This window comes from Dama dama, chromosome 11 (genome assembly GCF_033118175.1).
Source record: "Dama dama isolate Ldn47 chromosome 11, ASM3311817v1, whole genome shotgun sequence".
Classification (NCBI taxonomy): domain Eukaryota; kingdom Metazoa; phylum Chordata; class Mammalia; order Artiodactyla; family Cervidae; genus Dama; species Dama dama.
The window spans coordinates 77,224,678-77,247,329 of record NC_083691.1 but is presented as its reverse complement, the minus strand read 5'-3'; the positions used below and the strand labels follow the sequence as shown (position 1 = coordinate 77,247,329).

Sequence of the window (22,652 nt, the reverse complement as noted above, 5' to 3'; positions counted from 1 at the left end):
CCTTATTCCTGATTGAAAGAAGGAATGATGGACAATCATCAGTCCACCTAAATGATTGTGCTTTGTATTAATTCTGAGACCAACCAAGGGAAAGTGAGAAGGAAATCAAGCAGACCAAGAAAATTCTCTGATGCCCTTGCTTGGATTCCCAAGATAAGGGTCCCAAGATGTCTCCACTTGTAGGATCTTTAGCATGATTCCTATTTTGGAAGCTGGGATCCTAGATTCCCTTACCCCTATCTAAGGCATGTCAGGCAAAGGAGTGTGATTTAAAGAAATAGATTCTATAAGTCATTTCTTTAAATTTCCTGAGAACTGTATGATCCCATACTGATAATGAGGGGGACAAGGGAAAGACAAAATCTAAACGGGCTATTTCTTTGTTTCTTATTATTTTTCTTCCCAACATGCAAAAGTAGGGAAACTGAGTTTTAACTTACAGTGTTTCCATTACCTATGCTACCTCAATCACTGGAGGGCGTAAAAACTACCCGGGAGAATTGTTTAAAAATTCACTTATCTTATCCCCTGGGTCCCTGCTATTAGAGATGTGAGTGGACCCAGGTGATTCTGATGCTGGTGGTCTAGCCATCAGGCTGTAAGAAACACTATCCTTACACAAACTTGAGTAGATTAAGAAATCTGAATGGCAATCAAGCCTTTATTTCTGCTATCCTCATGACAACCAGGACAATCACCCTATTTTTTTTTTTTTCACCCTATTCTTAAATCTGCCCTTCTCCCCCAAACACTGACAGCACCTAAGTTGAGTAACATTGTTTTGGGTCTTAGCTTAACTGTCTGCCCAAACCAATTTACACCAAGGTATGCACAAAGGTTAAATTCTCTTTCAAGGCATTTTCATTGGGGAAAAAAAAAAGTAACTTAAGGTATTAGAATTTCTTCATTACATTTTAATTTTCTTTTTGTTGGGGGTGGGGAAGGAGCAGAGAATCCCATGGACAGAATCACATAGATAGGTGGGGAAGGGGCCTGGAGAATCCCATGGACAGAGGAGCCTGGCGAGCTACGGTTCATAGGATCATAAAGAGTCAGACACAACCTAAGTGACTTAGCACGCACGAATGCACCTTTTAGTCTAATTCAGTTGCTGGAAGAATTATTTCCACTTCTCTCAGCCTCTTCTTGAATCATTCATTCTAGATTAATCCTGCATTAAGCCTTCCTCCGTAAACTTACAGGAAAGATCCTTTTGGTCATCACCGTCTCTATCATGTTTCAGTTACAGCAACCATCATCTTATACTGTATTTTTGTACCTCAGCTCTACGTCCAGGGCCTGACAAATAGCAGGCGCTCAATAACCGTGGAGCGAACGAATGTCAAAGACTAGGCCAAGAGTTTCTAAAATCAATGTTGACTAAGAAACAAAACACGGAAATGCTAAGGGCTTAATGCCAGGCAGTGCGGGCCTAGAAGGAATAAAAATAACCCCTTACAGCACAGAGGGAGAAGGCGATGGCACCCCACTCCAGTACTCTCGCCTGGAAAAACCCATGGACGGAGGAGCCTGGTAGGCTGCAGTCCATGGGGTCGCTAAGAGTCGGGCACGATTGCGCGACTTCACTTTCCCTTTTCACTTTCATGCATTGGAGAAGGAAATGGCAACCCACTCCAGTGTTCTTGCCTGGAGAATCCCAGGGACGGGGTGGGGGGGGGGGGGGTGGGGGGCTGGTGGGCTGCCGTCTATGGGGTCGCACAGAGTCGGACACGACTGAAGCGACTTAGCAGCAGCAGCAGCAGCAACAGCACAGAATCCTTCCGAAGAAATCACCTGTCTCATTTTTTTACATCGCTTTTTGGTCTCTCCAGACACCCCAATTTCCCGCTCTCTAACTCCTCTTCCCTTATGGCGACAGGTCAGGCAGGTATTCCAGTGCAGCTGCTCTGATTGGTCGGCGATGATTTCATTGTTAGGGAACATCCGGGCCTTTCTCCTCCCCGCACCACCTCCCCCAGAGCCCTGCCTTCTGAGTTTCCCTCTCCCGCGTGCGCCCCACCCGCTGGCTAAAGCAAAACAACCGCCTCTCCTAGGATCGCTTCTTCTGCGCCATCCTTCTCGTCTCTACGTTTAAGAGAGGCGTTTATATCTTCCAATGAGGGCCTAGTCGGACTTTGTTTGCCAATCAGCAGCGAACCCCCTGCAATTCCGGGTGGGACTAGGCCTCCACACCTATAATTGGACAGCCCATTGGCTCCTTTATGGCGTTGGGTTTTACGCAAGGCTTAGAGGTCAAAAATAAAGGGGCACGGTCCTCGCAGAACGAAAAGGCTCCACACAGACTCTCTGGGTTTGACCGTTTTGGAGGACTAGCCAATCGCTTTTCGAATACTTCCCCGCCTTTTGCGCGTTTATTTAAAAAAAGCCGGTGTGACGGACTTGGAAATTGGTTCCGTGACAGACATGTAAAGAAAGCCAATGATTGAAAGTTCGGGCCACCATTTGGGCCAATAAGAAAAGTGAATCACTAGGGTCTGGGCTCTGAGAGGCAGAGCGCAGGTGGGCGTTACTTGATTGACGACGGTCTCTACTTATGGCTGTTAGCGTGGGTTGGTCCTGACGTCTGGGAGGCATAGCAGAGGCGGGGCTGAATGAAGTAAAGGGTAATGAAGGGTTGGGTCTCACTCAGTGGGCGGTGTTTGATGGATAGCTAACCTTGCCAATTGAAGATGGTCACTTGTGTCCAATGGGAAATTAAGAACCCAGGGGCGGGGCCTTGTGGGCGGGGAAAACTAAGGACGGAGGTACTGGGGCTGCCGGACTGGGAGGGCGGTGATTGACGGGCCGGCCAGCCAACCGGCTTCAGTGAGAGGCCGCGCGGCGTCCCAATGGGTGGGAACGGGGGCGGGGCTCTTCGAGGGGCGGGGAAGGACAGGGTGCGGGGAGGGGGTTGCAGAAGGAGCGGAGCGGCTGCTGCTCAATGGCGGAAAAGCCGCCGGTGCTCTGACCGCCTCGTCCCCCTAGCAGTTGCGGGGGAGTTTCCTGCCGGCGCGGCTGGAGTCTCTGTTTCTCAGGGTTTGGTGGCTGGAAGATGCTCCAGAGAGACGAGGCTGCGGCGGAGGAGGTGGCGGCGGCCGAATCGGCAGCGGCGCTAGGGTGGAGAGAAGGCGGCGGCGGCGGCGTGCGGGGCCCGAGGGTGTAAACAGCCCCGGAGGCGGCGGAGGCGGTGGCCGAGACCCCGAGCGGGAAGCGGCGGCTGAGGCAGGGTTGCGCCTCCGTTGGAAGCCTGGGCTCAGTGCAGCAGGGGGGCTCTGCGGCGGTCGCGAGCGGACGCCCTAGACCTCGCCTCCCTCCCTAGCCCCAGGTAAGGCCGCTGAGCGACCCGCCGAAGGGGAAACGGCTCGCGGACACCTCGGAGGCCCCGGGCCGTTTTTCGGGGTGCCGCCGAGCCTCGGCTGGGATCTCTGCCCGCCTAATCTTCGTCTCTTTTCTTGGGCCGCGGAGCCCGGGGGAGCGGTACGCCGGGCCTGGCTCCTGGCTAGGCCCCTTCCCCAGCCGCCGCCTCCGCGCTTGTCCGAGGCTGGGAGAGGCTCGGGGCCGAGAATTTTAGTTTGCTTCAACGTCTGAAAGTAAACTGCTTGTTCCTGTTCTCTGCGAGCATCTCTATCATCTGAAAGCAGTGGGGCTACTCCAGGCCTTAACTCGTTCCTTCCTGGTGCATGCCTATATGAAAACACTACCTTTTCCCATTTGTTTCCTCATTAGCTTCTGCCCTTTGCGCTCCACTTCACTTCCTTGTTAAATCTTCTTTCTCGCTCTTCTGTCTCTGCGTTTCACCACCTCCTTTTTCCTTAGTGACTTTAAGTCGTTTCTCTTTCTCTTCTCAGCCGACTCCGGGCTTCCTTCCCTGCTTTGCCCAGCAGTCCTTTTCGGATGTCTATCTTTTTACCAGTGAAGCTACTATCGTCAGTATTCCATATCTACCAGAGGCCCATTAATAATAGACTCAACAGTTTTAAGCGGCAGATCAGTTTCTTAATTAGCCGAGCCTAACATCCTTTTTAAAAAATTGTGTTTTTAAATACAGAGTGTGGAAATAGCCCTGAGGTTCTTTTAAAAATGAAGAGCTCAGTGAGTGTTGGAAGTAGTATTTCATTTTTCAAGTTGCATGACCTCCAATGTCAGATTGACTAGCTCTAGAACATTTGCCCATTTTAAGCGTTTAATAGCGACTCACATTCATCAGTATTCAAGTTGGCTTAAAAACAACTTGGAAACTTTAGAAAGAAGACATAACAACAACTAGGAAGCTGTTTTGATGAAGGGACTGCTAACTACCCTTTAAAATAGGCTCCACATGTTTAATGTATCAAAATAAAGTTGGCGGGAGTCTTGTAAAAAGGATTATTTAGGAATTTGAGTAGTCTCAGTGTTATGTAGCTATTTTAGGAAAAACATTCTTTTTCGGTTAACAATCGTTTACAACTCCTGTGATGTGAGAATTACCGAGGTTTATTGCGGGATTAACACAGGAACTCATTTTATTTGCGCTACTGCATGGATGTAGAAGTGGTAAATTGTTCAGGGTAGATAGTGCAAGCCAGTATGTTCCAGTGGATGGAAAAGTATGCCACCAACACTGAATGCTTAATGGACGTTATTTCATTTACTTTTTCTGTTGTGCAATAGCAAAGTTACTATTGTTGGCCTACTTTTACATAGTGCATTTCAAAACAAATAGGCAGGTTATTCTAATTATTATTATAGTAGTTTTTTCCAAGTGTACAGCCTTTTAAAAAATATAGCTAAAATTACACTATTGAATAGTGATAATTTATTAAAGGAATAATTTTGTAGGCTTCTTAAATGGACAATGGGTTGTTTCAGTAGCACTTTTATGTAGTAGTTGAACAGATTTTGTTAGTCAACAGATTTTCAGGGATAATCCTGATTTTTACTGTGCTGCTTTCTCTCAGTGGCTTCTTTGTCTATTTTTTTTAAATGGTCGTTTGTGTTTTCTCATCATTTATTTTTGCTCTCGAACTCTTACCACAGTTTCTGCAGTGTTTCTTTATGTTGCATTGTCAATATGGAATAATAGTATTTTTATTTAATCTTTCGTAACTGTTAAGATTTCCAGTTTCTTGGATGTTATCCTTTAGATTTGTTCATGTTGTGATTCTTCTCTTAGATGTGACCAACAGAGCTTTCAACACCTGTTTTCTTATACTGGGTGTCTGATTTTCTGTAAAGACTTGAGGAATAAGTGAAAGCCTTTTCAGTTTGTCTGCTAGGTCAGTAAATACTATTTTATGTTAGTAATTCACATGTAATTATCAAATCCTTTAAGAGTACATCATTTGAAGAAGTGGGATAGTGTCTAAAATAAGAACACCTCAGTTCACAATTTGACAAGGTCAGAAAAAGTGGCTCTCATTGACAGTTTATTTTCTTACACAATTTTTTTATGGAGTCCTTTGAATTAAAATGTTGTGTGGATAGACTCTCTCTTGGCATTCATGGAAGAGTAGAATTTGCCATTGGATTGTTTAGCAGTCTTAGTGTTTCATTAAAAATTGGCTGAGCCTGTAATGGAAGAATTGCAAACATGTCCTTGTAGGTGGATTGGTAAACATTTATTACACATGATACTGGGAGTGAATGTTCCCCCTTAACACAGACACACACATGAACTCATTGGTGTTAGTTACACATTTTGTCTACATATATGAATATGAATATTTGTATACTACATGTAATTATTTAGAAATATTTTTTGACATATAACATAGAAAGTAATAAAATAGTATGACCCTAACTCTACAATAGTTCTTCATAAGATATTAATAGTGTGAATAAAATTAATTTTTTATAATAAAACTCATAGTATTTTACTTTTCTGTGAAATATGACTGTTACAGTTCACTGATTTTAAGCAGAAACTAGTTGACAAAAAACTGACAGTTTCAGAGTTCTAAGAGTTACAAGTTTTTCAAACTCCAAAATTTTCAATTAATACTTGTTTTAAAATTACAGTGAGCAGTAAGAGGATTTGGGGGAAATACGGATTTTCAATGATTTTTTCACACTGTAGCTGATTGTTTAATTTTTTCCTTAGCTAATTTCAGAATTTGGATTGAAACTAAATACTGAATTTATTTTAGCAACTTTAATGTTTTATTTTAGAATATATTTTATATATTCTATCAGAATTGTGAATTAGGAGGATTGATTAATTGGGGATTTGAGATAAGATTCCGGGAAATTGAGAAAACCTCAGAAGTGTAATCTAGATTACCACCCATCTTGCTGACCTGTGCTCAAACTTAACAGTCAAGATAAAATATTGTAGATTGGGAAGTATTGATTTTTATAGTTTTTGCTTTGATTGTCATAATAAAATTTACAGAATGACAGAGCTTGTCATCAGCTTCTAGCAGCTGACCTCACAAGTATAGGTGAAGAAAAAGATACATGGAGTTCAATATCCATTTAATTTTATTCTTGTTTTAGGTGGTGATACTTCTTTACATCAAAACTTTGATTTAAAATAAAATAACTTTCAGTGTTTTAAACTAATTTAAGTATGCTGATATCTCTGATTAGCCATTTTGGAATCTTTTTTCAAATGAAATATTTCTAAGGTGATTTAACCTCCTTGTGTATATTTGACTTGAGTTACACTTTTCAGCGTTTTCTCTGGTTTGTCCCCAAACCACCACCATTTAGAATGATTTGATCAAGTAGTCGAATCAGTGTTATGAAAATAAGTCTTCACTGAATTCTTGCTAAAAACTTTGAAAAGTGTAGTCTGTCTACTGTAGTTTAATTTATCAGACTTTATGATGATTTTGAGATTCAGTTTTTAATATCATCTAGCAACCTAGGAAACAAGTACATATGGTAGCTTATACCTTTTTTTTTTTTTCTCAAGTTTTCAGAGTGTTTTATTTCTACCCTTAATGTTAATAACAGACATAAACATTTTGCTCTGAATTATGGTTGTCATGATACAGAATTTCTCAAGTTTTTTTCTTTTTCTACAGCTAGCTTCTGACCACATCTTCTATACCGTAACATATGTACACTTCATAATAACTTATTTAACTTTGGAACCCAGTGGTTTAACAGTCAAGTGTAGCATTTTAACTTCTTATAATTAAACATTTAATTGGTTTGTAACATTTAAAGCATAGTTTGCCAATTTAAAGCTTTTATGACTTAATAAGTATAATGGTAAACTTATGTGAAAATGGATTCAGAGTTTTCTTTTGGAGTATGTTGAAATATCAAGATTATGTTTATTGGCTTTAAATTGATTTCTTGAAAATTAAAGATCTTAAAGTTTAGAGACATACTACTAGTTGGAAAACGTGCTTTGCATGCTTTTGAACAAAAGAAGATCTATTAAAACATGGTCTGATGTTTAGAGGAGAGAGAAACATTGGAAGATTTCTATTTAATATTAAGGAACTTGTCTCACTTTTAGAGATGGGACCAATTACTGGTAGTCATTTAGGAAGGGTCAGACCTGTGTCTGTCTGGCTCTGTTTTTAATCTCTGTAGAATGACCTCCACTTCAAAATTGCTGGTAAATGAAAAGTACATTTGTATGAAAAACATGAAAAACCTTTTCATGGAAAACTTGTCAAATGTAGTTATGTCATTAGGTATAATTGAATTTATTATATAAGAAAAAAGCCAGGTGTATAGATTTTGTTTGATAAGTAGTACATACCTGAGAAATAGGTTTGATAAATTTGTGAAGTTTTGAAGGATTTCAAAGCACTTTTAAAAGCTTGAGAGTAATGTTACTGATTCTTAAATATAATGGCATTTTCTTGATGTTGGTATATATCTGCACTCCTAACCTTGAAAAGGGATGGTTAATAGATATTCTTATGAGTAGGAGAATCTAAGAGTGTTCATATAACTCTTAGGTGCTTAAACTTGGCAGAGAGTTTTTCCTTCTTCAGATTAAAACAATACTTGAGTTAACGAACTGGCGTTATCTGTTGAACACAGGTGGCCCTTCTTAGTCTCTTAAAGAGAGGAAATAAAGCAACTCTAAAAAGATAGAATGTAAGGGAGATAAAATTTAGATATGAGGAGCTTCCTGTTGCTTTTACTTACTTTAGGTTACCAAGCCCAGTGAGAAGTGAAAAAATTGATAGACGTTAATAGTATCTAGTCTGTAGGCTCCCCTGCGCTCCTGTGTGCGCTCACTGCTGTCTGACTCTATGCGACCCTGTGGACTGTAGCCTGCCAGACTGCTCTGTCCATGGAGTTTTCCAGGCAAAAATACTGGAGTGGGTTGCCATTTTCTACTTGCCAGGCAGGAGTCCCAACAAAACAGACAAAATCCTTGCCTGCAGAGATCTTACGTTCTGATGACAAACTCTTCCTTAGTTTACAACTCTACTTCCTTTGTGGATGACTTGAATTATGAGTGGGATTTGGCATGTGTGATGTTTTCTACACTTTGCTTAAAAGCTGTGATTAGAGCTTTACTATTTTTAACAAGAAAGAAGGAAGAGGAGGTTTTCTATAACTGGACAAAAACTGGAATATGAAAAGAGGAAGTGGGAAGGGGGAAATAGTGTTGTACCTAAGATTAAAATGTGAGCCAAAGATAAAAAAAAAAAGTGATTCCTACATTAGGCATGTGGGAAGCTGGGGAAAACACCATTACTGTCCAATCTTGGATAGGGGAGTTCTTGGACAGGAGAATGGGAGAGAAGATTGAATAGTGGGAGAAGGGTAAACAGGGCTTTTAACAAGTCTAGTTAAAGTAACTTGGGATGTTCCTATAAAATACATGTTCTTATTTGTGTTTGAAAAAGACCCTTTTCCTTTTTCTCTTCTTTTGTGAACATAGTTGAAAGATTAGTGGTTGGCCAGTAGTGTCTGAAATACTGTCACTGATTTGTGACTGCTAATCTGTCTCTAGTTAGTTAACAGTTCTTTTGAGGTTAGCTCATGGAGTCAATCCATCTCTTAGTTTATTGTTCTCAAATTGCCCCATATATCGAACTGCATCCCTTAATTCCATAGCTGTTTATGTATTACTTGAAGTTGTGCCTTTGTTTTCCTGCCTTGTAAGTTTCTGCATGATGATGTCCTGTTGCACTTAAGAGATGAAGCAGGTGCTTAGTTTTCTACTTTCTGTTTATAGCTTGTTTTAGTGATGATCCAGTTTGGTAAAGAAGTCTCTTCTTGAGTTTACACAAAACATTGCACACTTTTAAAGATAAGCATGAGAGATCTTGGATGCTTGTTTTTGTTTTAATGCATAATTGTTTTTTGCTCTCATTTATGAGTCATTCCGTCAGAGTCTCATGTGATCTTGCTTGCTGCAGTGAATTGAGATTAATTTTTTTATTTTAAAGCAAATCAACTTGTGTTTATTTCAGTGCTCCAATATGAAAATGAACACTAGTTCCATTCATGACCTAAGAGACTCCCTTTATAACACCCGAATAAGCCTTCAGAGTACTGGTTTCACTTTTAATGTATTTTTGTAACTGTATTTATCACTTTTATCAAAACTCCGATGTGCAGAACTTGAACTTTTGAATATATTAAATTTAAGACTGTAATTCAGACAAGGTTCATTAAGCTGTTCAACATCTGGACATCTTTGAGTGTCTATTTTAGACTGAAAAATGAAACAAAAATAACCTTACTTGATTTCTAAAATTATCTTTTATAATTGGGTTTGTTTATATAATTCAGAACTTAATTAAGGTGTTGGTGATTCTAGGTCCTAAATGTAAGGAAATTGAGTTTAGCTTCTTTCTATTCAACTGTTCTGGAGTGTTTTGAATCAGAAAGTGAAAGTGAAATAGTAACTTTTAGCTTAAGACATAGTAGATTCAGTTACACTTTCATTTTGTTTTTGTTTTATAAAATCTGACTCGTTTGTAAGGGAAGTAGAGGCTTCTAAGGATTAGTGATGATTTAAGATGTTATTACTCTTAATATCTTGAGTCTTTTTCTCAGTGATAGGTTTGTATTTTAGTTCAGTTTATTTGCTGTTGGGCTTTTGATTTATGTTGCTCTTTCTGCCTCTGTCTTTGCTTACTTGCGTTTTTTTAAGTACAGGTTGGCCACCAAATCTGGAAACAACAACAACAACAGTAAAAAACCATACACAGGAATGGTTTATTGATGTTATAGAATATGTTAACATAATACCTATGTTTTCAGACTTTATGACCATCCTATAGAGTGGAATTCATGTACGTAGGTTTTCTGTTTTTGTTTGGATATATATTAATTACATGGCTGTTATGGAGTCAGGTATAAGGTATTGAATATAAAGGAGTAGAGATGCATAGTTAATGATAGCTGGCTAGAATAACATTGATCCTGGGATTTAAGGGGACTGAAAACTAACAAGGTAAAAATAAGTGTGATGGTTAGTTGGTGTGTAATATTTGGCTACCAAAGTTTGGGAGATGCTGGATAAGCAGTAGCTTCAGGACTATATTTCAGAGATGGTCAGAGGTGCTGACCAAACAGTGATGCTGTTAAAGAGTGTTTTTAGGCCTTAACTCTGTTGTTTGAAAGTAATGCCTTTGGTAATGGTAAAATTCTTAAGTCACTTAAGAATGAAAACTGGTCTACATCCACAGAACTAGATGAGAATGACTTTCACAAATGTGTGTGAGGCATCTTTGCAAAAGATTTAGATATGTATTTCTGAGTTTTTGCTACTCTATGCTTTTCGGTAATGCTGTCCGATGCTTGGCACTGTTAACTTGTATATGTTTGTAGGTGTGTATTAAGTGTAAGAAACCTTTGTACTAATAGGGGTTATGTTTCTTGGAAAGATTTCCAAAGAAGAAAGGTGATAGGAAGCATAGACTCTATAAAGTCAGAATGCTTACATCTGAATCCCTCTTCCACCATTCTATAGATGGGATAACTTAAAGCAATTACTTAATGTTTCCAAGCCTCAGTTTTCTCTTTTGTACAGTGAGGATATTTCATAAAATTGTTGAGTTGGACTATTCCATGTGAAGTCGTTACCATGGAGCCTTGGAATGTTATAATTTGAGTGCTTTCTCTTATTGCTATAACTGCTATTACTACAGCTTCTAAATGATATTGGTAAATCAGAAGGCGGAAGGCCCTGTTTGAGATTCCCGCTGAACCTTTTAATGATTTTGTGACTTTGTGAGTTATATATTCTTTCTTGGATTCAGTGGCCTTAGTCTGGACTGTAATGTTTTTGAGTTAAGGTAGAGAGCTGGACCATATGATGTCTTGAGGTCCTTTTGATTCTTAAATTTAGAGCTCAGTTTTAAAATTGTCATTTTCTTCCAAAGTGTAAGCTACATAAAGATAACTATGTTTTGTGTGGAGATTTATCCATTTATCTCTATTATATAAACATTTGTTGAATACATTTTCCCATAAAAACAATATCTTTTAGGGGGAGGAGGATAGAGAGTAAGAAGAGGGAAGGAAGGTTTGCATTCCTTCTCAAGAACTTGATGCTTAATGTGTTAAAGGTATGAACACAGATTTCCTGCTCTTCAGTTTTTATTTAGTACATAAATAGTGTCTGCTAGCTTTATATACTTTGGGGGACAAAGATTATCAGTCTGCCATGTGTGGGATGAGGAAGGGAGTAACTGTGTATATGAATTGTCATACATGGTGAAAAGTAAAGATGCTATAAAGGAACTGTAAGTGTATTTTATTGGAAGGATTGATGCTGAAGCTGAAACTCCAATACTTTGGCCACCTGATGCGAAGAAGTGACTCACTGGAAAAGACCCCAATGCTGGGAAAGATTGAAGGCGGGAGGAGAAGGGGACAACAGAGGATGAGATGGTTGGGTGGCACCACTGACTCAATGGACATGAGTTTGAGTAAACTCCAGGAGTTGGTGATGGCCATGGAGGCCTGGTGTGCCTGGTGTGCTGCCGTCCATGGGGTCGCAAAGAGTTGGACGCGACTGAACTGAAGTGTATTTTATATATTAAGAATCCTTATAAAATGTATAAAAAATCAAATGGCAGTATAATTAGATTGTCTTGTAATTTGCTTTGTTCTCACTTTTGGAAATCAGATGCTTAAAAGGAAAAGCATCAGGGTTGTGAACTTTAGGAAAGTTTACAACCTTAAGAACTTTTACTGAAACTTACGACTAATATTTGCGGAGGAGATCGATGAAAAAATTTAATATATAATCCAATCTCATTTTGGCCTTTGTATTATGGAAATTTTTAATCCTATGGAATATTGTAACAGTACACAGAGTTCCCATGTGAAAGTGAAAGTTGCTCAGTCGTGTCCAACTCTTTTCGACCCCATGGGACTGTAACCTGCCAGGCTCCTCTGTGCATGGAATTCTCCAGGCAAGAATGCTGGGGTAGGTTGCCATTCCCTCCTCCAGGGGATCTTCCCGACCCAGGGATCAAACCTGGGTCTCCCGCACTGCAGGTGGTTTCTTTACTGTCTGAGCTAACAGGGAAGCCCCCATATACCACCAGCTAAATTCAGTGGTATTTTATATTTTTGCCATATTTGCTTCATCCATAATCTTGCTGAACCGTTTAAAAATCTATTAGAAACATCATGTCATTTCACCCCTAAATATTTAAGTATGAATCTCCAAAAAATGACATTTCCTTTATACTTAAAATATACTTATATCATGCATAGCATGGTTATCTAATCCCTAGAAGTCATGTAATCCTCGGTCAGAATGTCTTCTGTAGGTTTTTTCCTCTCCACACCAAGGTTTAGTGAAGGATCTTGCATTACATTGCATTTGTTGTTGTATCTCAATTCTCTTTTAAATTTAAGCACTAGTTTTAAAAAGTGAGTTTCTGAAGAGACCAATTATTTTGTCAAATGTCCAGTATTCAGAATTTCTCTGATTGTTTCTTTGAAAATTGTTTAAAACTTCACTGAAGACTGTGTTAAGTTCAGGTTAAACATTTGGCCATGATACTTCATAGGTGATGCTGCTTTGTGTTACATCACGTCAGGAAGTATTACAGAATGATTGGCGGCACTGTTTGTGGTGCTGAGTTTGAATGCTGGGTTAAGATGGTGATTGTTCAGTGTCTCCCTGGACAAGAAACATTTTCTCTTTTGAGATTACCAGGTAATTCATGGCATATTTTGTTACTGTAGAAATCTTTCTCCTTCAGACTTTGACTTAATGGGTTTATTGATATCTTTTTAAAAGGTAGATCTGAACAGGGATTACCAAACCATAGCTTACTGGCCAAATTTGGTTTGCTGCCTGATTCCATAAATAAAGTTTTATTGGAACACAGCCATGCTCATTTGTTTACATACTGTTTCACTACTTTCCCACTACAGTGGCAGAGTTAAGTAGCTGTGACACAAACCATACGGCCCTGCAGAGCTCCACATATTTACTGTTTGGTGCTTTATAGAAGAAGTTTGCTGACCCCCTGGTTTGTATTCTCCTTTTTCTCATCATGTTGTTAGTAGTGGTATAAATCTGGTGTTTATATGTTGCCTCTCCTGCATCCTGATGTATTATTCAAGGTATAATTGCTTTTCACATGGTTGAAATTGTGAAGTTTTTGCTTATGTCCCCCCAAAGCATAAAGTATATCTGGTTATGGTCCTATACATAGTATATGAAATCATATGTTAAAAAATGAATATTTCAGACATAGAATGAAGAACCCCAAAGTACCCACTGTGCACCTTTAGTTTACGACGTAGAACATTACTAAGACAGTTGAAGCCCTTCTGTAGTCTTCCTGGATACCATCCTTTCTTTCCCACTGTCTTGAATGTTGTGCCTTCTCTTGCATATACAATTTCCATGTATATATGTATCTGTGTGTAACTAACATATAGAAGTGTTTTAAGAGATTTTGTAGTTTCTGTATATAATTATATGTGGAATGTCTTTTTATACAATTAACCTTTTTTAACTTAACATTTCTGCAGAGTTCTTCCTTGTTGATCTAGTCCTCATTTTAAATAGTGTTGCATTGTATCCCGTTGTGTGATTATAACACATTTGTCTAATGTCTAAGCATGAACATTTGGGATTACTTTACATATGTATACAATTGTGCCGAAACATAAATTACATCTTTTTATATATATGTGTTAAAGTTTCTCTAGAACACAAAGTTAGGAGTATAGTTGCTAAATTGTAGGTTATTCTTATCTTATAACCTACCTAGATATTTCCCAAGTTCTCTCCAAAGTGGCTGCACCAGTTTATACTCTGGCCAGTGGGATATAAAACTCCGGTTTCTGTTGCTCTCGGGCGTCCCTAGTGGCTCAGCTGGTAAAGAGTCTGCCTGTGATGCAGGAGACCTGGGTTTGGTCCCTGGGTTGGGACGATCCCCTGGAGAAGGGAAATGCTACCCACTCCAGTATTCTGGCCTGGAGAGTTTTGTATGGTCTATGGGGTCACAAAGAGTCGGACATGACCGAGCAACTTTCAGTTCATTTCATGTCAATGTCAGTGCTGCCTTATATAAATATAATGTTGGTCATACATGTAACTTAAAATTTTTTTAGTCATTACATTAACAAAAAAGGTGAAGTCAATTTCAGTGATATATTTTATTTAATCATTATATAAAAAATAACATTTCAGTATATAAACAATAAAATTAATGATATTTTTGCATTCTCTTTTCTATTAAATCATAAAAATGTGGCATGTATTTTATATTTAATAGCAAGTCTCAATTTGGGTTAGCCACACCTCAGATTCTCACTAGTCATCAGTGGTTAGTAACTGTTAGCACAGCTCCGCATCGGGACTAAGTCTCCATTCGGGACTAAGAATTCCCCCCGCCCCCCATATTTCATTATAACTTTAATTTTGTATTTCCTGTTATTTGGGAGGGTGAACATTCTCATATGTTTATTGGCCATTTAAATTTCCCCTTCTGTGTATTTACTGTTTTCTTTTGCCCTATTTTCTATTTTCCTGGTTTTTTTCTTAATGACAAAATTTTATAGGTGTAAATATGGGTATACTTTGCCACTAGAATGCTGGTAATTTGGTCAATTGTGTTTTCAGAGTTTTTACAAATTACTTAGATAAGTGTCTCTTTTATAAAAGGACACATTAAACATTTTAACCTAAAGCTAGTTTTCAAATGACTCCAAAAATATTTGGATTGAAGTGGATGCTCGGAAGAGTAGTATTTGAACGCTTATCAGGTGGTGCTAGTGCTAAAGAACCCGCCTACCAATGTGGGAGATAGAAAAGACGCAAGTGTGATCCCTGGGTTGGGAAGATCCTCTGGAGGAGGGCATGGCTACCCACTCCAGTATTCTTGGCTGGAGAATCCCATGGACAGCGGAGCCTGGCACAGTCTACAGTCAATAGGGTCGCAAAGAGTTGAACATGACTGAAGTGACTTAGCACGCATGCATAAACTTGAGGGAGAAAAGGGGGATGGGGTGATTGCTTTACACCTAAATAATCCTTTGTGTGTATTTCTTTTCCTTTCCTTTGTTCAGCTTAATCTTTTAGTCTTGCTTCTTCTTTGCTTAACTGTAACCTCAAGGTCTCTAGGAAGAACTAGCCTGAATGGATTCTGGTCTAGAGTTAAAGATGTTCTCAAAAAAAAAAATAATTCGGGGAAAAAAAAAAGCTGCAAACATAAATGGAGATGGAGTGGGAATGTTAAAGGAGATTTGAGAGACACATAATCACATAATCAATAAAATATTTTAACCCTGGGGGGGGAAAAAGGCTATAGGGCTCCACTGAGGTAGGGACTTGGGGCTTCTTTATATGCTGCATCTGAAAAAAAACCAGGTGACAAATTCATTAGCATGCCCTCTGTCTGCAGTTAAGTGGGTGTAATTGACTGGGTGCTTTAAATGTGAAGATCCCCTGGAGAAGGAAATGGCAACCCACACCAGTATTGCCTGGAGAATCCCAGGGACAGTGGAACCTGACCGGCTACATACAGTCCATGGGGTTGCAAAGAGTTGGACGTGACTGACTGACTAACACCTTAAATGTGAAACACCAAAAGTAAATTTGCTGAAAATCCAGAACTGCTTGTACTTTATAAATGCTACCATAGATGACGGGTTAGTTAGTCTTTTGATATAATATTTTTATGAATGTTAGAATGGCTACCTTGGAATCTTTTCTTACAGGAATATCACAGGAGTATCTTTTAACTTACTACATTTTTTTACTCAACCCCTGTTAGTTGCCAGGGTCACAAGTTAGGATATGAGAGGAGATAAGAAAGGCAAAAATGTTAAAAGGAATATGGATGATTGTATAAGAATGGTGAGATGGTGGAATGAAGGGTTGGAGAAAGCATCAAGGAAGTATTATTTCATAGTTACCCTGAATGATCTGGTTATCTTAGTTAAAGAAGGTAGGGCAAATTGACCATGAGGTAGGAATAAGCGTGATATACTTGATCTGTGTAAGTCCTCAGCAGGCAGATTAGAGAAGAAGGTTCCAGACTGGATATTTCATACTTAATTTTAGTTGGGGAGTGGGAAGAAACTGTATTTTTTTGGGACAGTTAAGGTATGTTTTAAGGAAATCAAATTGGTAGTAATATGGAAAGTGGATGGAAGGAAGGGGAGATTGAAGTCAGGGAGACCAATTAGGAAGCTGTGAGATAATCCAGAGAACAGGTTATATTAAAGGCTTAAGATTGGAGGGTAAGTGATACACTTAAATGGAAAATGTGGTGGGATGAGGTGTTGAAGTAGTTGAATTGATATAAAAGGTTTATGGTTTCTAAGCCCCAGTTAATAAAAGAAGGATTACAAATAGGTAGGTAAACAGGTGGTTAATACAGATAGTAGTTTGGGATATGAAGGTGTTTTGGTGGCAGAGATGAAGATTTTGGTTATGTTTGAAGAAATATGTGCAAACATATTTTGATTAAAATCTGCACTAAAATTCACCTGAGAAGTCAACCTAGGAGTGATAGCTGAAGCAGTGAGATTGGATCAGAGGACAGATACTGTGTTTTAGGTTGAAGGCTACTTCATGTTTTGGGGGGCCCAATTCCCTCTTGAATTTAGGAAGCTGAAGGAAAAAGAATGAACATGAACGGTTGTATTTTGAATTTGAGTGTTTCCAGAGTCAACAGAAGTGTCAAGAGTTTCAGAAAGGGTGGCATTTTCAGTAGCGTGAAGTGTCACAAAGTAGCTTATCTTTTGAAGCCTCCTTTTTAGGACCAGTCATTGTTCAGTCGCCCAGTCGTGTCCAACTCTTTGCAATCCCATGAACTTCTGTATGCCAGGCCTCCCTGTCCCTCCTCATCTCCTAAAGTTTGCCCAAATTCACATCCATTGCATCAGTGATGCCATCCAGCCATCTCAACTTCTGACGCCCTCTTCTCCTTCTGCCTTCAATCTTTCCCAGCATCAGGGACATTTCCAGTTGGTCAGCTCTTCGCATCAGATGACCAAAATACTGGAGCTTCAGCTTCAGCTTCAGCATAAGTCCTTCCTATGAATATTCAGGGTTGATTTCCTTTAAGATTGACTGGTTTGATCTCCTTGCTGTCCAAGGGACTCTCAGGAGTCTTCTCCAGCACCACAGTTTGAAGGCATCAATTCTTCGGCACGCTCCCTTCTTTACAGTCCAGCTCTCACAACCTTACATGACCACTGAGAAGACCATAGCCTTGACTTACATGGACCTTTGTCGGCAGAGTAGTGTCTCTGCTTTTCAACACTTTGTCTAGGTTTGTCATAGCTTTCCTGCCAAGAAGCAAACATCCTCTGATTTCATGGTTGCAGTCACCATCCACCGTGATTTTAGAGCCCGAGAAAAGGAAATCTGTCACTACTTCTACCTTTTCCCCCTCTATTTGCCATGAAGTAATGGGGCTGGATGCCATGATCTTAGTTTTTTTTTTTTTTTAGTATTTAGTATTAAGCCAACTCTTTCAGTCTCCTCCTTCACCTTCATCAAGAGGCTCTTTAGTTCCTCTTGGTTTTCTGCCTTTAGAGTGGTATCCATAAATCTGAGGTTGTTGATGTTTCTCTTGCCTGTCTTGATTCCAGCTTGTAACTCATCCAGCCTGGCATTTCTCATTATGCGCTCAGGAGTTCTCAGGAGACAGGCAAGATGGTTTGGTAATCCCATCTCTTTAAGAGCTTTCCACAGTTTATTAGGACCAGACTGTTGTATGTATGAACTAATAAGTCTTTTAAATGGGAGCTGATTCTACCAAGCAAAACATCAGTGTTTGAGTTGTTTTTGCCAGGAATATTATGTGACGCAGTCTAGATAAGTTGTTCATAATCTAACCGTGCTCCAGGGTAAAGTAAATTCACTTTGGTGGATATTAGGACTATGACTGTACTTTAGAGTCTTATCTATTCCACCTCACTAACTTCTCGTAAATAGATCACTAAAAGGATTATATAATCAAACCTACAAATGAAAATTTCTCCAAAAACTTTTTGAAACCTTTGCTGTCAGATTTTTTTTTCCTCTACTTTTGTAGCCTGAAGTCATTTATTTAGGATAGAGGGGAAGACAAAGAACAATTGGAAGTTAAATCATATAGACCTGAACTTATTTATTGTCATTGCTAATTGAAAAACCTTTGGAATTAGGAAGAGCAGTTACGTTATTCCTGAGCTGCTTTGCTGAAGTTAAGAAAGGTCATTTCTGTCAGTATGTTTGAAGTCAGTCATGGAGTAAAATGAGCAAGTATAAAATCATGACAAAGTCCAAGCTACCTTTAGCTCTTGTTTCATTATTCAGGTAGTCAAATACAGGTAGGACATGAGCGACTTCTGATTTTAGCAACATGAGCCGAAAATTATAGTCTTAGGGTTCAAAGGGAAAATGCTTTTACCTTATAATATCAAGCTTTTAATGGACACATGCAGGTACCTGGTAGTGTGTTCTTTATACTGGCCTAAACTACTTTCTTTGGGTTTTGCCTCAGCCTTTTTTCAAGTCTGTTAGGGCTGAAAATTTTCAAAAGCCAAGGAAGCAATTAAAAGAAACTAATGATAACGATAACATGGATGGATCTCTGAAACATGCTAAGTGAAAGAGGCCAGATGCAAAGGAGTGTGTACTATGATTCTGTGTACATGAAATTTTAGAAAAGGCTGAAGCACGCTGACAGCAGATGAGTGTTTACCTAAGTCTAGAGGTGATGGGGGGATTATCCTCACAGGGGCACAGAGGAACTTTTTGGTGAGATAAAAATGTTCTGTACCTTTATTGTGTATAGCGGTGGTTACTCAAGTGTATATGCTTGTCACAGCTCATCAAACTATATATAAAATGGGTACATTTTATTATACATAAAACAGCAGCAGCGAGAGGTCTTCAGCAACAAGGATAAGTTGGGCCACAGAATGGAACTTTATGGATTGGACTCTAATCCCAGGTTTTCATAGTGAAGTGAGCTTGACCTGCTTTTTGACAGTAAAGCTAACACTGATGTTACCTCTTCATGTGTGCTGACAGGGAGTTATCCATATGAGAAGGTAATTCAGATAAATGCAGTGTTTGTTACTACATCAGAAATAGAAGTAAACGTGTGTGTATATATCAACTGAAATGTTCTGATAATATATAGTTTATTAAAAAATTTTTTTCTGGTTTGCTGGTTTCAGAAGTCATTGAAAGGATTTCAGAAATGAAAAAAGCATTTAAAGAATATTTAAATAGTATAGTTCAGCCTAGTTGGAAAAACTTGAGACATCAGTATATTAGGGCAATCATTCTCTTATATCAGATAGTTTCTCATGTCAATTTATATATTGTTGATCTGGGATATAAACTATACTTTTTTAAAATTTAAGTATATCTGATTTAATTTATGTGTTAGAGTGCTTATGATAGACTAAAGTATGATTTGTGGATTATAATGGTAATAATAGCTAATACTTTTAATGAAGCACTTACATTATGCCAGGGACTGACCATGCAGTTAACCTGCACTATCTCATTCGGTTACTACAGCTGCCCTGTGATACAGGTGTCTTTATTACTCTTCCTCTCTTAGATGAATGCGTCACGGCTCTGAGGAAATGAAATAATTAGGTCAGGGTGGCACAGAAAGTGGTTGAGCTGGCGTTTGAATTTGTTTACTTTGTGTTAACACCCATACTGCGTGTGGTGTTTTTGTTTTTTGTTTTTTTTTTTAAATGTAAACTCTTGAGAGGAGAGTGGTGATTTAACAGAGAGGGCATAACTGCAGATGCTCTGACCCATAATTGTACCTTTGATACCGAAGAATCTGGCATTTCTAGCTTTTGGCAGCCCATCATGGCAGGCAGTGCTTCATGGATCTGGTCATGATGGCCATTGGGAATGAGGTTTCTGTCATTCCTAAGCACTTTGATGCAACAGTTCAGCTGTTTGCCTTCAGGAGACCTTTTCACCTCTTACTCTTCCTCATCCTCATGGGCTTAGGTCATTGTCTCAAATCAGGTTCCCCTGGAAGGCCTCATGGGAACAGTATTTCGTGGGTTCCTGTGTGTTCATGCAGGTTTGTCTATACTCTTCTGTACTTGAAAGTTAGTTTTGCTATATATAAAATCCATGAGAAACATTTTCTTTCCATATCTTAAAATATCACTGTTTGCTGGCGTAGAGCATTGCTGTCAAAGTTTGATGACAGTCTGACGTAGTCTCACTGTATATTCTTCACAGTTCAGATGCATGTGTGGTCTAATTTTTAGAGGACACTATACAAATCCAGAGGATTGGGAAAATCCCCTGGAGGAGGGCATGGCAACCCACTCCGGTGTTCTTGCTCTTATTGACAGAGGAGCCTGGCAGGCTATGGTCCACAGGGTCGCGTAGCGTCGGACGTGACTGAGCGACTTAGCACAGCAGCACATGTGTATCCAAACAGTGATGGGTGTTTGTTTTCTCACTGAATTGGCAGCTAAAGTGAAATGCCACTGTCAACAAAGCTGTTTCCATTTTTTTACCTACTTTTTCTTTATTGAAGGACTATGGAAAGGATTAAGAACTGGTACTGTTGTCCTAAATTTGACATCTCTAACTATGCTTACTCCTTGGAAGGAAAGTTATGACCAACCTAGACAGCATATTAAAAAGCAGAGACATTACTTTGCCAACAAAAGTCAGTCTAGTCAAGGCTATGGTTTTTCCAGTAGTCATTTATGGATGTGAGAGTTGGAATATAAAGAAAGCTGAGTGCAGAAGAATTGATGCTTTTGAACTGTGGTGTTGGAGAAGACTCTTGAGAGTTGCTTGGACTGCAAGGAGATCAGTCCTGGGTGTTCACTGGAAGGACTGATGTTGAAGTTGAAACTCTAGTACTTTGGCCACCTGATGTGAGGAGCTGACTCATTGGAAAAGACCCTGATGCTGGGAAAGATTGAGGGCAGGAGGAGAAGGGGAAGACTGAGGATGAGATGGTTGGTTGGCATCACCAACTCGATGGACATGGGTTTGGGTGGACTCCGGGAGTTGGTGATGGGCACGGAGGCCTGGTGTGCTGTGGTTCATGGGGTTGCAAAGAGTCGGACGTGACTGAGCGACTGAACTGAACTGAACTATGCTTTTGAGTTTGAACACGAAAATACTCTCATATATGATGAACTTCACTTATCATAAATTAATTTCACAAAATCTGACTTACTGAATTATTGTCATAATCTAATCTAAAGCTGTAGTTTCCAAATTTGGGGGGAATTCTAAAACTGCCTAGCATGGTCTCATCATGACATCTCTTAATTACTGGAGCTGGGTGTGGTCAAGGCTAGTTGGTTCTTAGTCATGTCCAACTCTTTGTGACCGTGTGATGGACTGTAGTCCACCAGGCTCCTCTGTCCATGGGATTTCCCAATAAGAATAGTGAAGTGGGTTGCCATTTCCTATTCTGAGGGATCTTCCCAACCCATGGGTTGAACCCATGTTTCCTTCATTGGCAGGTGGATTCTTTACCACTGAGCCACCTGGGAAGCCCCAATGCCTAGTTACCCAGCTAGTATTATAAAAACTGTTAAAAGTATCAATTTAACAGCTACTCAGACCCTTTTGAACTTTCCATATCATTTTTTATAAAAATATTAAACAAATGCCATCCATTTAACAATTCACCAAAGTTGACTTGGAGGCAGGGACAACTTTGAATTTAGTTATAAAAGTATTAAAAATTGGAAGGAAGGATAAGGGATAAAACCCAAATGTTGTCTTTAGTGAACGAGAAAAGTGTTCTTCCTTTGCTTCTTATTCAGATACTAGTATTTAGTATTTGATGCAGATATTTCTGAAAGAATATGCTTTTTAAGGCTCTGGATTGGTATTAGTACTATGTGACTCTTCATGCCTCATTTCAAGCATGAGGGATTTTATTACTACTGTCATTAACTTTAGTGACATATTCTAGTGAAAAGTAGTCATTGTGTCTAGCAATAGGCTGGCAGTGAAGAATATTTGGCTACATCTTAGAAACATTTCTTGATAACCCATAGGAGAATACTGAATATAGAAAGAGACACTGTTCAATGTATTTCATGTGCTTGTTAACTTCTGTTACACTTTGAGGGTAGGTTTTATTCCCTGTGTTTTATAGAAACTGAGGCAGAGTTAAGGTTAAGTAACTTGACCAAGGTTACCTGTTTTGTAGGAAATAAAAGCAAATTGAGATAGTTTGGCTCTAGGTCCTTGCTTTTAACTGCAAGTAAATAGAACCATGCATTATATTGAGGAAGAATGC

General features: G+C 39.2%; 1 protein-coding gene across 5 annotated transcripts in view; it reads left to right on the top strand.

Annotated features, from left to right (window-relative positions):
• The first annotated feature begins 2,899 nt into the window (after positions 1–2,899).
• The window catches only part of PPM1B (protein phosphatase, Mg2+/Mn2+ dependent 1B), a 92,924-nt gene continuing 73,171 nt past the window's right edge, over positions 2,900–22,652 (top strand). For 4 of the 5 annotated variants that reach the window (XM_061155500.1, XM_061155501.1, XM_061155502.1 and 1 more), the window contains exon 1: positions 2,900–3,325. The gene's annotated coding sequence lies outside the window, so the exon portion shown is untranslated. Of the gene's footprint in view, positions 3,326–13,122; positions 13,407–22,652 lie in introns of those variants that run through there. The other variant, XM_061155499.1, reaches the window with a different exon arrangement.